At 34.7% G+C, this 16,494-nt stretch overlaps 1 pseudogene; it reads right to left on the bottom strand.

The window, feature by feature from the left end:
* Positions 1 to 9,150: 9,150 nt before the first annotated feature.
* LOC125859475 (histone deacetylase 14, chloroplastic-like) lies at positions 9,151 to 13,752 on the bottom strand (annotated as a pseudogene).
* Positions 13,753 to 16,494: the final 2,742 nt, after the last annotated feature.

Genomic DNA, 16,494 nt, shown 5'->3' with positions numbered 1-16,494 from the left:
ACAAAGACATATAGAGATTATTGGACAGAGCAAGTCAAACTAATGGATACTCCACTTCAGTATGATATATCTTTTTAAAAAATCCTTGTTTTTTCCTTTTTGATTATATTTTACTTGTGATGTTTGAAGAATTATGGGTTTTCACTATTTTTTTTGTTTGATCCACATTTATATGATGGTTTTTACAAAAACAAAATTATACAGTAGATACAAAAACATTTAAAGATATATATTTTTCTATGGACTAGGAGTTAGGGTACAAATAAAGCCTCACTAATTGGTACACTGATTTTTTTTTCAAATAAAATATTCTTGATTCCAATTTTATCATTACAAAAAAGGAAGAGAAAAGAATAATCACTATCATTAAACATCAAAACTCCATTGTTAATATATTTAGGAAAAAATTGTCAAACAATACTATTACCTATATACTTTTTAACAACAAATTTCGTAGCTAATTCATGTTTTTCTTATAAAAATCACTAATGATTGTTAGCTTTGATGATTGACCTCATATAATTATTCATTAGTTTTGGCTACTTTTATTGTCCAAATTTATGTTTGTAAATTAATTTTTTGGTGCATTGAAAAGAAAAACTAAAAAGGAATTTTTTTTTTTTTGATAAGTCAAATTGCTTAAATGTTCCAACAGAAAAAACTTTAATTATTGATGGCATCTTTCCAAACTAGAAATTCTTATTTATTTTTAAAAATAAAATAAGATTGGTGTTAGGGAAAGGGAAAATGGAGGAGAGCATTACATGATAGGAGTCGAACCCTCATCAATAAATTGAAAATTTATTTAGTCAACCAACAGAGCTACTAAGATTTTCCAACTAGTCATTCTTTGTATGTTACGATCTTTATCAAAGAGTCTATAAGATTATTTGTCATCTCTCTTCAAATGCATATTCTATTCTTCTCTATGGTTTCTATCAAGTGTTTATAATTTTCACTAATAGTCATATGAGGGTGAAATTATATATATCTATATTTTTATTATAAGTTTGATATCAAAAAAAGTAGTTTGATTACTGATATTTTTATTTATGTTATGTTTATGTAGGGAAAAATCTCCGAATATTTTTAAACATGAAGCTGAAGAAAGAATAAAGTTAAATGAGGAAAAAAGTGATGACAAATCTAATGAAAAAATGGAGAATATTAATCAAGAGTTCATAAAAATCCTTGATGTAGTGAGATCTCACAAGCATTGTTGTCTTTTTGAATCTCGACTTCCCATTCAGGTAAATAAATTGTTAATCTTTATGTTGTGGTTTGTTAACTTTATATTTGTACTTTAATTTCGAACTAAAACTTTGACAATTAAAAAGAATACTTCATTTCTTCTATTTCATGTGAGGTTCTTTCCTCTTTGTTCTATTATGAAAAAAAAATAGTATTTTCTTAATTGAAACATGATTAACTTTAACCTTCAATTTTTTTTTTATATTTATGGACATGTTTAATTTGACTCAACACAAAACAAAGTATTTTGAAACTTGTGGTCTTAAATACTTTGTAATATTTGTGTGACTATAAAACTTCTCACTAATGGTAAAATGGAAATTTATAGCTTGATTCTTTTCAAATATTGAATCATGTCATTTATATTTAACAAGATTGATAATAAAATGGTGTTACATAAAATCGGAAAGAAAGGAATATCTGACATGTTTAATACCAAAAGTAATTTTTTTTATTTTTAAACACATTGTGAGGTCAAATTTATAGTATAAGGATCATAAAACATGGATTATATATTCCTTATTAGTGATAATATTTATATTTTTCCAGGAAGATCTATATTATTTTAAACAAATTAAGCAGCATATGGATTTATAGATTATTCAAAACAAGTTAGAAAAAAATGTTTATTCGGTCTTGGAAATCGTCAGTTTCTTTAGAGGTCTCTTATTGATTTTCAAATACGCCATTGTTTATTACCCAAATGAAACTCTTCAGTATTCTGTCGCGCTTGAACTCAAAGGCATTATTGTGAGAGAAATGGGTAAGAAATCCTTATTTTGTCGTGAAATTGTGTGTGGCTTAGCTGCAGCAAGTAACCCAATGTTGGCCAAACAAAAAATGGAGAAAAGAGCATATAATGCACGTAACAAAGCTCAAGAAGGTGAGTCATCGGTCAGAAGGAGTGCAAGAGTGAGAAATAAGTTGGCTTGCGAATTCAAGAATGATCCGGATTATGATTGCAAAGGGCAACAAAGAAGAACGACAAAGAAAAAATGAGTGAAGCTTACTAGAAGGTGGTCGAGTTTCTAGGTGAGTTTTAGGTGAATTAAATTTCTTTTGTTTTGTTGTTCTGGTAATATTTCACAGTTTTGTGGTTTGAATGAAAAAAAGTCACATAATTGTATTAACACAATTCAGTTGATGTTGTGAACAATTGTTTGGTATGTGATTTGCATCAACCTCTTGTGTTAGCAGAACGGGTGGAGTAAATGTCTTTTGTTTAGTGACTGAATGTGGTCAGCCATGGCTATAACTTCTCCTTGAAACTCTATTATTTCACTCATTATTCTTCCATTTTATGCCTTGTAACTCATGCAACCTCGCACAAGGCCATTTATCTACCCAATTCACTACCCCATAATCTTCCTATTCATTGCAAGGAAGAATTTCCTCCCTATAAATAGTGATAGTCTTACTTTGTTTTGGTATATAAGAAAATATAGAGTTCACTAAAGTGAGTGAAAAAGGAATGTCCGTATTAGTTGAAGGGGGGAATTCTTTTTATGGAGCTTTAGACTCAACTCTTGTCCAGAGTTTGCTAAGTTGGACTTTGTGGTTGGGATGTGTTGTATCCTAGAGGGGTCAAATCAAAAGGAATATTACTGCTAGACTGGTGAAAAGATTTGTTGTCGCAGGCTTGAATCTCCTTGTAGAGAGCGAGATATCCACACCTCATCCTAAAGATAATTTATTTTCTTCATTTTATTTTCAATTGTAATTTTGTAATTTCACCAACAAAAACTACTTGATTTTCACATATAAATATATATCATCCTGAAATATTTTATTGACAAAAACTATACTATCTAGTCACTCAAGGAATATCTACGAGTAAATTTAAATTTGTTTTCTCTATTGCTATTTTGTTGTCATATTTTTTCTTTACAACCATGTTCCATAAACTTTTTCTTTCGAATCGTGGGTCTATATTAGAAACAACATTTTTATCACACAATGATGGGGGTAAAATATGTGTACATCTTATCCTCCTCAAACTCACTTGTGAGATTATAGTGAATATGTTGTTCACTACTAAGAAAACCGACTTCAAAAGAAGTCCGGATAAACCCATATTTGAATTGTGGATCAATTAGAAACAACATCTTTATCCCGCAAAGGTAGGGGGTAAGATCTTTGTACATCCTACTTCCTAGATTGAACTGTAAGATTATTTTGAATATGTTGTTCACTACTAAAAAAAGGCCTCAAACCGATCTAAACAAACTGACTTCACAAAAGGTCGGAATAAACTCACCTCGCGAAATTGATTCTTTAAAAAATCAAAATCAAAACGCAACAAAAAGAGAGAAAATTCCATGTCCACTTTTCACGCATAAACCATAGTGTTATTTCCCTCCCCTCCCCTTAACTTCAATTCAAACTTTGCACCTAATTGAAGACAAATTTCATAAAACAAACATTAACTTGGCACAACTAAAATTGTTACACCCACCAAAACATTGTTTTCATTTTAAAGTGAAAAGAAGAACTTCCAATGAGGAAGGGGGTGAGGGAGGGGTGGGGGGGGGGGGTTGAGTTCCCTCTTCCTCTGGCTGGAACTTCAAGAATAATGGGGTTACATGCTTCAAAAAGAGGTAATTTCTTAGTTTGTTACAGTGTCAAGACTTCCATTTTATTTTGATTCTTTGTTGTTTCAAAATTTTGATAGTAACAAAACAAAGATTTTTAGGCGATCATTGTTTCATGTTTTAATTTTGATGGATTTGTTGCCAAAATCTTGTATAGCAAATTTTCATAAAGAGAAAGAACTATATTGTTATGGTGAAACTTCAAATTTGGGTACCCATTTTTAGTCTATCTTGACCCAATCCATCTCAACAAAAATAACCTTTGGGTGGGCTAATGACCACCCGAATTGCCCCATCTATTCTTCTGAGAAGGATATTGGTGTCAAACTTCGGTAGAAACATGAGGAGTGCTTCATGCTAATGTGTCTTGGATGATCCACAGACGCCGATGAGCACATTGAACTATCCATTGGGTTGAGAGTCATTTATTTATTGACTTATCCATGTTGACGTACCTAAATTCTCCCAACACACTTATTTGATACCCATTGATTAGCTCGTCTTGACTCAATCCATCTTAAAAGAAGTAACTGTTGGGTGAGTTAACGATTCAACCATTTATTAACTCAAGCATCTTGACCCATCCAGATTAAGCTCAACCCACTCATTTGACACCCGTAGACTTTGAATGAAGCTTTGAAACTGTGGTCGATTTAGATGAGTGAGCTACCGAAGTTAACTAAATTGTATTTTGTCACAATGAATGGTTTTCAAGTGTGTTATCATATTGACTCTTTTGACGGATTTGAACAAATAAAATCTTTGAATGTTGTTATTTCAATTTAGATCTAGTTAGAAAAAATAGTGCAAAAATAATTGTTTTGTCATAAACAGGAGAAAAATTCTTGTGGGGTGCCAAGACTTTTAATTTGTAATTGGCCAAGACTTCACCAGCACCAAGTTATGGTGATGTTTATAAAAATTGGTCATAAATTGTGACTAATTGCCTTACAAAAAGTTATGGTGATCTTCAGAAGTTTGGCCACAAACCTGGATGAATCACCATAATCATTTCAGCATTAACGACAATATCATATTGATTGATTTATCTCTTGATATCTTTGGGATAGTTCTAAAGGAAGTGGAACTGATACACTCCCTAGTCCCTACTAGTATTTTTTAGCTCTTTCCATTTAAACTTTGTAGTTTCAGGAAAATCAAATTATTTTCTTGCTATTATACTAAAACTATGCTCTTGATGACTCAATGATTAATGTGTGTGTAGAACTTTCCCATCCCGTTTCAATGAAATGTTTTTTTCTTTACTAATCGTGAACAACTTGGTTCAACGGGTTTAAATCTCTTCTCGAAAGAGTTGAAAATGGTGAAGTTTGACATTTTACCTAAGCAACTTTGTGATGAATTAACCGATTATGGTCTAACGAATGATGAACCCGTAGAAGTGGTAACTATGGAAAAGAAGAGTTGTGAAGCACGTTATAATAGCAATTTGGAATGCTATTTTATCCATTAATTATTTTTAAGGTTAGGTAATATTTTTCTTTCTTGACCTTTTTAGTAAGATTGTAACTTAAAGAACTCTTAACTACAATTCCTATAAATATTCCATTGTTCTAATCTAGGAATTCTTCCTTTTTGCTCCCATTCTTTGTCCTCAATTAATTGAAAGTTTTTATTTCTCGAGTTATCCCGATATGTTGTCTGTATGTGAAGCATCCCACCTATATTTCCTTGCACTTTTCAATATCTTGTTGTTAAAACGATATTGTGAAATCACTTTGACCATACAAATTAAGAAAATCTTCCAAATTTACTTTATCTCCATTAAAGACTCACTCTTCACTTGCATTACAATTTTCTTACTTAAATAGTCTTTGCCTATAGAAGTAAGATACACCAATGTTGAAGATGGAAGTGTAGTTAAGGTAAGAGTTCTCCATATTCCCTTTGGCTAATCATGAAAGAGAATGTGGACCATTTTTCTGGAGATGATAATACTGTGCTCTCCTGATTTGATATACATAATTCCTTTTCGTAGCTGTAACTAAAAAAAAGGTCAAAGTAATAATCAATAAGTAGGAGACCTCACATCGATCTATCATCTTCATGTACTTTTACTTGTTCGCTCATTCTTCATGCAAGCAATTCAAACTAAAGGGAGGATTTTCTACTTTTAAGTTTGTGACATAAGTACTTGAACATGAGAAGGGTTTTGTCACGCAGTGAGCCTACACCCTGGGCGGGACCGGCACCCGGAGACCATTTCTGGCCCCAAGCGAACTCTTGGCCTGACTTTCTTAACTCAGTGGAAACCTAACCCAACAGAATAACTCAATGCAATGCAATATTACAAAACAACTTAACTTATAAAATATGGCCATAAAGGCAACTCGAATCTCAAAATAGAATATTTACATATATATATAGATGAGAGACTCAAAAATAACTGACTGATTGTCTGTCTATGAAGCCTCTAAAATACTGAAATGGATGTTGGGACAAACCCCGCAACATCCTAATAAAACAAAAACTAAGAACACAAAATAATTGAGTCCTCCGGAATGCAAGGAGGCTCACCACTGACTCTGGAGTGCTCAGCTGGATCAACAACGTGCAGGATGCTGATCCGGGGTACCTGTATCTGCATCATAAGCGATGCAGGCCAACTGGCATCAGTACATGGAATGTACGAGTATGCGAGCTGGAAAACTAAGCAACATAGGCTAGAAGGAAATTTGGAAGAAACTGAAAAGTTTACCTTGCTCAACTCAACTCAACCTGACTGACTTTTTTCAATATAAGGCAATTTAAAACAAGTGCGATATAAAGAAAGACTGTTTAAAACATGCTATAAACTCTTTGTGTATACAAAGATACAATAAGCCTGTAATGTATATAGAAATACAATGAACTGATGTATATAAAAATACAATAATCTGTGTATAAAAATACAATAACTACTGTGGGAGTTTCTCTAACCGACAACCATCACATAAAAGCTCTAGTGATGATACAACGATCGACCTCACGCTGCCAGAGCATCTTATACCCGGCCAAAGGTATAAGACATGAACTGCCTAATGGATCCACTAGTCTAATATGAAAAGGATTCATCTGAAAAGTATGATCCTCTTTTTTACCCATGGTGGCTAACATGGTTCTATGGGGGCTGTGGGTTCTTTGAACGCTCCCCCAATTCAGTGCTCGATACTACTCCCAAAAATGTACTGGCTCTTATGTTTTTAAAACATATGTCTTCCTGCTGATTGAGATAATTACTCAAAAAAAAACCCTCCCGAAGACTCTTTGGAAATCTCAGTTTCCAACCTTATTTAAATGTAAAGACATTTATTTAAAACTTCTTTGGGAATACATAGTTCCCTAATGAGAAATGAACTCAACTTTAAACTTTTGACTCTTTACTCTTTACTTGACTTGCAACTTGAGCCTTAGAATGAAGTTAAAACGTTCAATAAAGACTCTTGAAAAGCTTGGAGGACTTGCTTGAACTAACTTCTTAACTTCTAAGCTTGACTTCTAATTTCACTTGACTTCTAACTCGACTTGACTTGGAAACTAACTTCACTTGACTTGGAAACTAACTTCACTTGACTTCTAACTTTACTTGACTTCTAACTAACTCTCCTTAAATTGGAATTTTGGATTCAAGGTGTTCGATCACATGTTACGGATGAGTTCTTGACTTTTAGAAGTACCTTGGAGTGTTGGAAACAACTAGGAAACATAGGTATAATACCTAGGAACATGTATGAAAAAGTGGGGAATGAAGGTAACGGGAAGGATTGGCGTCCTTGGCGCTCTAAGAGGCGCGGGGCGCCAGCCCTCAAACTTCAGAGGGACTGCTGGGCGTTCTGCCAGGTGTTCTGCCCCAAGGGGAAAGTTCAGCATCCCTTTTTTGGGTGCGCTGGCTGGCGCAACAGCCCAGCCCTTTTCCCCCAAAAATCTGACTTTTTCCCCTTGTTTCTATCCAACTCTAAACCCTCTCAACCTCAAAGGTTCCAGCAGCAAAATCACAACCAAATCCTGTCCCAAATCAGCAAGAACTGCAACAACACAACCAACAACTTCAACAACCAAAATAAATCTTTTCTTGGAATTAAAAACGAGTTGGTGTGTGGGGGTATGAACCAACCAACACTAAGGATCATAAAATCCCTCAACATACAAGAGATTCAACTCAAGAACACAACCAAATCATGTCTCACAACCAACAATAACTTCCACAACATCAACAACAACTAACAACTTCAACAACTTCAACAACAAATCCAATATTTTCTCAAATCATAAAATAAGCTTGGTGTGTGGGAGAAAGGATCAACCCACACTAAAGAACTCACATACTTTGATAGGGATCACCCCCGACGAAATTTCACGACGGAAACTTGTTGATCTCCTCTTTCTCCTCTTCTTCTCTTCTTCTTCTCTTCTTCACTCTCAAGAACCCTAACTTTCTCTCTTTTAAAATGGAACAAAAATGATCCACAAACAGCCTAACACAACAATATAACCTCAAAAGAAATGATTTGTGAAAAGACCAAAATGCCCTTAAATTTCCGGACGGACTCCCTGCCAACTGCCCAACTTTCAAAGGGTATAACTCGCTCATACGAACTCGGAATCGAGTAAATTCGGTGGCGTTGGAAAGATCGTTCCACAAGCTTTACAACCATAACTGGAACTACTCCTAACTCATCCTGAGTTAGGAGCTACGACTACTCAAAGTTGGCCAAAAACTCACTGATTTCCACACTTAGCCAAATTTTCCAGATTCTGAATTTTTCCAAAAAAATGACTACTTCCAATTTCAAGCTTCTTCATATTCATTTTAAATTGTCGGATGTTACAGGTTTCAATGTTTACTAGATTTCTCTACTATAGAAGTCTAATGGTTAGGGGATGTCAACTCTTTAGATTTTCTTGATTACTGTGTATGAGAGTTTGATATCTAAAGAGTAAATCATCGTTAATCATTGTGTATGAGAGTTCATTGATAGAATCATCAAATTCGATTTCATATTATTCTCAAATTGAGAACGGGATATACTCTGCTAGAACAGAATCATCATATCATAACATAATATAACACAATACTAAAAGTGGGAACAAAAATCAAAAGTTGAGTTACTAAAATACCTTTGATGGATTTCTTTTTTATTTTCATAAACCAAATTAAGAGGAAATTAAAAAAAAATGAAAAAAGAAAAAGAACAGTTACAACGAAGAGGAAATACCAAAAGTTGCATTTTTCCTTCATATATATATATATACACATCAATTCTTCTGCAGGATCATACAATATATAAGCATTTGTTATCCTAGAAAGAAATAATTAAATAGAATGGGCGTTCATCAATTTTAGCTTGTACTTTTAAAAAACTTTGTTACGAATTTACAACATTAATATAATTTATATCGTATATACTAAACAAAGCTGTATACAAATTATAGAAAAGTCATGGTGTCCTATACAAAGTTGTATAATAATTCTAGACCACTGTCAATATAAGCTTTCAAAAGGAATGTATGTGCTTTACTTTTTCAATAATCTGCTTCACCTTCTTCAATGGTTCTTCGTGCAAATAGGATGGATCGTCTAGCTCTGAAGCCAAGCTCCGATCCCCAAGAAAAGCACGAAATGATTCTGCAACTGAATTTGACAGAGAACTGAGATTATATCCCCCTTCTAAGAAAAACACGCAATGTCCCCCACACAAATCTCTTGCAAGTTGCTTAATGCTGGAGGCTAGCATGTAATATGTTCCTGTTGTGATCTGTAAGCTGGCAAGTGGATCCAACAGATGGGCATCATACCTGAAAATTTTAGACGACACGTTAGTTCAATTACGTTAGATAAGAAATCAGAAAGTCCTATCTTTATGTTTTAACATCCTTTTCTGCTAACAACATTTCAAGACCAGAAACAGAGGCATGAGAGTAGTGAATAATATTCCGCCCTCATTACATTGCTAGTTTAGCAGAAAATACAAGCATAATACATGATCCATTATTCACGTCAAAAGAAAAAGGAACCACAGAGTAGCAGAACAGTAAGAAAAGTAAAAGGAACTGTGTTTAAGTCATATGTTTCGTTTTATATTCCGAATGTTGAGACTATCTTGACAGACAAGAAAATTACCCAGCTGAAACAAGGATTATATCTGGCTTTAACCTTTGAGCACATGGTACAATAACTTCATCAAAAACTGTTCACATTGCTGTATCACCTGATCCTCCAGGTAAAGGGAGATTTAGTGTTGATCTTCACCATTTCCACTACCAATTTGATCTATCTTACCAGTCCCTGGATAACTTCCAGCCTACATCGATCCAAGGATAAGTGAGCATGACTGATAAAATCCATGCAATTGTTAAGTTCCAGACTGTATTAATTCTACACATCGAGGTGCATAGCTGGCATATAATGACAGAAATCCTGTTTTCCTCCAAACACAACGTTTGAATGAGGTGAAACGAGGAGCGCATCAGCAGGGGTGAAGGTTGTTTCCTTGTAATGTAGTAGGTAAAAGAAGATAACAATATCATACCCAATGTGATTCCACAAGTGGGGTCGGGATAAGGTAGGGTATAGGCAGACCTCACCCATACCTTTTGTGGGGTAGAGAGGTTGTTTCCGATAAACCCTCGGCTTGAAAGAAAAGAGAATAATCTGATTGCATGGTAGCACAAAAATATGATAGCAAAATAACAAGATACAAGGCAAATAAAGTAACAGATAGTACTACACATTGAAGAAAAGAAACAGTGCGATTATTAAATAATGCTACTAATAAGGAGAAGTGGAGAGGAGGTTAGCCCCATGCCTCTCCAACACAAAGTATGACAACACTCGGCTACCTACCATACCAACCTTCTAGCTAATCCTCACCCTCCACATTTTCTTATCTAGGGCATGTCTAATCATCTCCCCCTATCTAATAACAAGATACAAGGCAAATGAAGATAAGAAACTACATGATTACTAAATAATACTATAATATGGAGAAGCGGAGAAGGGCTAGCTCCATGCCTCTCCCACACAATTTGACAACACTCAACTACCTACTAACCTTCTAGTCTGATCCTCTCTCTCAACATCTTCTTATCTAGCGTCATGTCCTCAGTAAGCTGAAGTTGCCACATGTCCTATCCAATCACCTCTCCCTAGTTCTTCTTCTGCCTATACCTCTATTTTTCCCAACTCTTGTTATAGTCAACCTCTCACATTTTCTTACTAGCACATATTGCTTGCAACTATAGCATTGAATACGCTCATATCCCTACCATATCTTCTTCCTTGAGCAGCAAATGCAACAATTTGAACATTTTCTTGCTTGAAACGTTTTGTGTGAGAAGACGTTGCTCTACACGAAGTAATTCCCTAAAATAGATATCCAAGGAGGCAGACAGATCACGATTTATCAAGTTAGAGCAAACACTCAAAATCAAATCGTAATTTCATCAAAAAAAAGTTGGTCTCACTTACTTTGCTTGTATTATAGAAAGAGATTCAACACGTATTTCAACATAAACAATATTAGTAAATTTAGCCCTAAGTTTTGAGCTCCAAAAAAAAAAATCCTAAATAGAAAGACTTTGTTAAGAGTAATTAGCAATTTCATGCTTTAACTGAAAGTGTCTTATGCTATTGTCATGGTTGTAAACCTTATATAAATAATCTTATATGGCCTTTGCAGTCTTATATATCCTGAGATTAAGGACTATAAGAGGGTGAATTGACCCTAAATTCCATGTCATCACTTGAGCATCTTTGACTTTCCACTGACCTAACTTTGTAGAATTCGGATCACTTCCATCTATATGGCCCCATAATTCTTTTTCCAGTGACAAGTAGTTGAAACAAAAATTTCCACGCAGAATAATTTGTTCCACATTTTTCTAGTGGAACGAACATTGAAGGACTCAAACTGATGCAGTGTTATTGAAAGTGCACTCAAGCCCTATAGCAAGGCTCAAAACATGTTGAACGTTTTGCCTCACTTAATGTTTGTTTCAGTGTCATCATCAAGGTTCTAAAACATACTTTTCCTTTCCAATGAACCTCTTCTCAAGAGATAATACTAAGTCATTGATATTTCACTTTATCGTAATTATTTTTCAAATTTCTTAGTTCTTACATTTTTCATTCTTACTTATAAATTATTTGTCTTGGACTAAACATATAATTTGTATTTTTTTCTCCCTTTGCGCCTTTTTTCATTAGAGCCCACGTTTTATTTGCACTTTGCGCTTAAATCCCCACGAACCTTAGAGTTATTTTGCGCTCTTTGCTTTTGATAACACTATACCGATGTGAAGTCATGTTTTTGAATAGCGAAAATAAAAAACACAATGATAAGAAAAAAAAAAAAGCTAAAATAACCAAGACCAAGAACCCTAAGTATTTAGTCTCTACATACTTAGGACTAACTGTTGGCGAATAACTAAGAATACAAAAGCTTCCAATAAAATCAAAAGTAACAACAGATCAAGAATAAATCTTACATATTCCATATTGAGAATATTTAATGTAGATCCTACAAGATACTCTATGATCTGCCCATCATGCCAATACACCCCTCCTCCTCACATGCTCAAACCATCTCAACCTCGTATCCCTATCTTGTCTGCCACAGTCGCTACTGCCACCTTACCCTGTATAACGCCGTGTTTCTAATTATATCTCTTGTAATAAGCCCATACATTCATCTGAGCATCTTCATCTCCGTTACATTTATTATTTAAATGTTCGCGTTCTTGACTAACCAACACTCAGCCTCATACAAAAATATCAGTCTAACCAACACACTGTAGAATTTACCTTTAAGCCTTGGTGACACAATATTATCACCCAGTACCCTGGATATGAGCCTTCATTTCACCCACCCTGTTCCTATACGATGCACGACATCCTCATCAATCTCCCCATCTCCTTTGATTATGGACCCAAGATACTTGAGATTTTTTTGTTTTCTATGACTTGTGCATTGATCTTCACTTCCACCGAAAGAAGTGGAGAGCCATACAAATCCACCAAACCAAAAATTAACCTTGCTGATGTTGGACAAGATAATTGTAACTACCAAACACCTTCATTTTAGTATATGTATCTCATTATGTGTTTTGAGACTTCAAATAAGTTGAAAATGAATTTTGAGACTTGTTGGAATGGTTTTAGTTTGTACTCAAGGAGCTTGGTTGAGTTTCAGAACTTTTTGAACACTTGGAAGATCTCAGTTGCATCTAGGAAGTATTTTGGGACGTGACAACAATCATAATTGATGTGTTTTATTTCTGTTCATTTGTAACAAATAAAATGAAGGAAAGCGTCTGAGGAGTAATCACCAAGTCCCAAGCACCCTTGAACTGAACATAGTGTCAAGAATAATCATTTTTGTGGATCACTAGATCTGGCTCAATTATTAGATAAAACCGAATGTTCTTTCGTTCATTCAAACTACATTTTATAATAGCAGTTGATTCAGAAGTAAAAACGTCAAGATTTCCCAAACAATTTGTTCAATGTAATGTGTAGCTTACTTGGTGAGTTGAAAGGAAAAATATATCTGGGTCCTCGTAGAAGGCATCATTGGTTCCATTTCCATGATGAACATCAAAGTCTATGATAAAAACACGTTTCAATCCATGCATTCTTTGAGCATAACGAGCAGCAATAGCAATATTTCCAAACACACAAAATCCCATGGCCCCCTTTGGAACAGCATGGTGACCAGGAGGTCGAATTAGTGCAAAAGCGACAGGAGGATCTTTGCTTACTCTGGATGCTGCAACCTGAAATATCAGATGAAACAATTACTCCAGCTTTGAGAGAGAAGTTTACCAACAAAACGCACCCTGAACTGATTGCTACATTAAACGAAGTATTCCCAGTAAACTGAAATATCACTAACAGCTTAGACTGAGACATTACAACTGAAATATTCTCATTAGGATGATGTCGTAGACTCATACAAGAAGCAACTAGCTTTTCTGATCTGAGTTTTCTGATTAATCCTCATTCATGATGTCCTACAATTTTGGCGCTTGCCTAAAATGTCATGATGTAAGCTAGGATTAATAAGAACTTAAGAAAGCAATTGAAAGGGATTTAGAAAAGATACAACTTAAAAGTACCAACAAGAGCAATTGACAGATATCAACAACCCTACTTAGTGCACTTAAACAGCTCTCCTAAACTATAGGATATCCTTAAATAGAATCAATCCACTTGAAAACACCCTTAAAAATCTTGAATCAAAGTTTGGATACCATCCAACTCCACAAAATACATCAATCGTCACAGGTAAGCTAACCCTAGTTATTCTAGGAAACCAAGTATTTATACTAGGTCTAATTATTACATATTAATGACTTAAAAGTCCCTAATTAGGCCTAAAATGGAAACGGGCTGAAATACAGTTTCTGGACTTGATATAAAGAATGCAAGGAAACAAAATCAAAGTTTGTAATGAGGTGGTTATGGAGATATACAAATGAAGGACAATCACTCTGAAAGAAGGTAATTAAAGAGAAGTCTGGAGAAGAAGATGCATGGAAGACCAAAGCAGTCAGCACTGTATATGGGGTCAGTGTATGGAAGGCTATTAGAAATCTATGCCAGATTTTCAGTATCAATACTAGCCTCAAAGTTGGGAATGGCTACAAAAACTTCCTTTTGGGAAGACAACTGATTAGGACCTGGTTAACTCAGACCATCTCCAACCCACCTCTATTTTACTCTGCATTCTCTATATTTGGAGAGTAAAATAGAGAATGGGCACTCCAACCCCTCTTTATTTTAAACTCTATTCTTCATTTTTAGAGAGTTGAATAGTAGTTATCCAAATTCACATTTTGAAATTATGGCGGGACCGTCACATTTTTGGAGAAAGAAAGTATTACATGATATAATGACTACATGTATTATACTGTACAACATGTTAATCGAGGATGAACAGTGTTATCAAAGGCGAAAAGCGCAAAAAACACTAAGGTATGTAGGGGCTTAAAGCGTAAAGTGCAAACAAAGCGTGTGCTTTAATGAAAAAAGCCGCAAAGGGAGAAAAGAAAACAAATATATATATATATATATGTATGTATATATATTTAGTCCAAGACTAATAATTATAAATATGAATGACAAATATATGACCAAAGAAATTGAAAATATTATGATAAAGTGAAATATCAATTATTTAGTGTCACTTCTTCATAAGAGGCTCATTGGCAAGGAAATGTTTGCCTTAGAACCTTGATGACAACACTTAAGCACACATAAAGTGAGGCAAAGGGCTCAACACATTTTGAGCCTCGCTTTAAGGCTTAAGCGCGCCTTTGATAACACTGGGATGAACATGATCTTAATGGACCAATTCAAGATGCCATAGAGGCTCCAACTACATAAATGGTGGTAAATGAAAATCTCCGGATGGAATAATTTTTAGTTAGACATAAAAAAAATTAAAGGCAAAAATGCGCACTTTAAACTTCGTAATGCATTAGTAGAGCATTTATGGGAGTAAAGTAATAATTTTGAAAGTTGAGTGTTTATGTGATTGTATTTCACTTTTATTTGAATTTGTCCATTAATTAGTAAATTATATAATATTTTCTTGCAATTTATGTTATTTAGAAATGTAGAATAAAATATAAATTTATATTATATAAAAATTTTGAAATAGTAAAATTTTATATCACATGAAAATTATATAAAGTGATTATTTGGGAAAAAGAAAGAAAAGATTTATATTATGAAATAAGAAAATAAGATTAAAATAGAATATACTGAGGAGAGAGGAGAAGATTCTTTTTTAGAGAGTAAATAGAGAATTGGGTTGGAGTTGGATGTCTAACAAAATAGAGAACTCTATATTTAGAGAGTAAAATAGAGTATAAGGTTAGAGGTGCCCTCAGGTTTCTATTTCCAGATGTTCTCATACTACATCAACAACAAAAGGCTAAAATCACTGAAGTTTGGAGTAACCAAGGCTGGGATCTCAGTGACAGAAGGCCTCTAGATTACTTAGGATATAGATAGATTCATAGAATTCCTCAACATTCTCAATTTCTTCAAAAGGAGTCTCACTAGAACAAGATAGATTACGGTGGCTGAGAGACAGTATAGGGATCTTTTCAGTCAAGACATTAAATTATATGAGGAATCAGAACAACCACCTTAATGTGTAGTGGCCCTGGAAGCATTTATGGAAACCAACATACCATACAAAGTGACTGTTTTGTTTGGTGAGCAATAACTATGGCAACACCAACACCAGCAGGACAGGGTGCGCCTGAGCCAACTATTGGGACTGCACCACGAGGGGGAGCAATGGCGAGAGGTCGCGGGAGAAGGCCCACTAAAGGCAGAGGATAAGCAACTGGTCCAACTACAGATGGAGAAGTGACCCTCCATCGGCTGACGAGGTAGCGAGAGAGGGTGATGAGAGGGAAGATGAGCAAATTCATGAGAAGGAAGCACCACCACAGCCTACTCCAGAGATGATCAACCAGGTTCTCACTTATCTTAGCGGGTTATCTGATCAGGGCCAGGCACCCCAGCGTTTTCTGCACTAGCAACTCAAGTACAAGGAGTACAACATGCAGCTGTTGTGGCTCCCCACATGGATGCGTCCTTGGAAACATGCATGTTTCCTCGATTGACTACATGGCC

This window comes from Solanum stenotomum, chromosome 1 (assembly GCF_019186545.1).
Source record: "Solanum stenotomum isolate F172 chromosome 1, ASM1918654v1, whole genome shotgun sequence".
Lineage (NCBI taxonomy): Eukaryota > Viridiplantae > Streptophyta > Magnoliopsida > Solanales > Solanaceae > Solanum > Solanum stenotomum.
The sequence above is the reverse complement of the archived record's forward strand: the minus strand, read 5'-3'. Positions and strand labels throughout refer to the sequence as shown.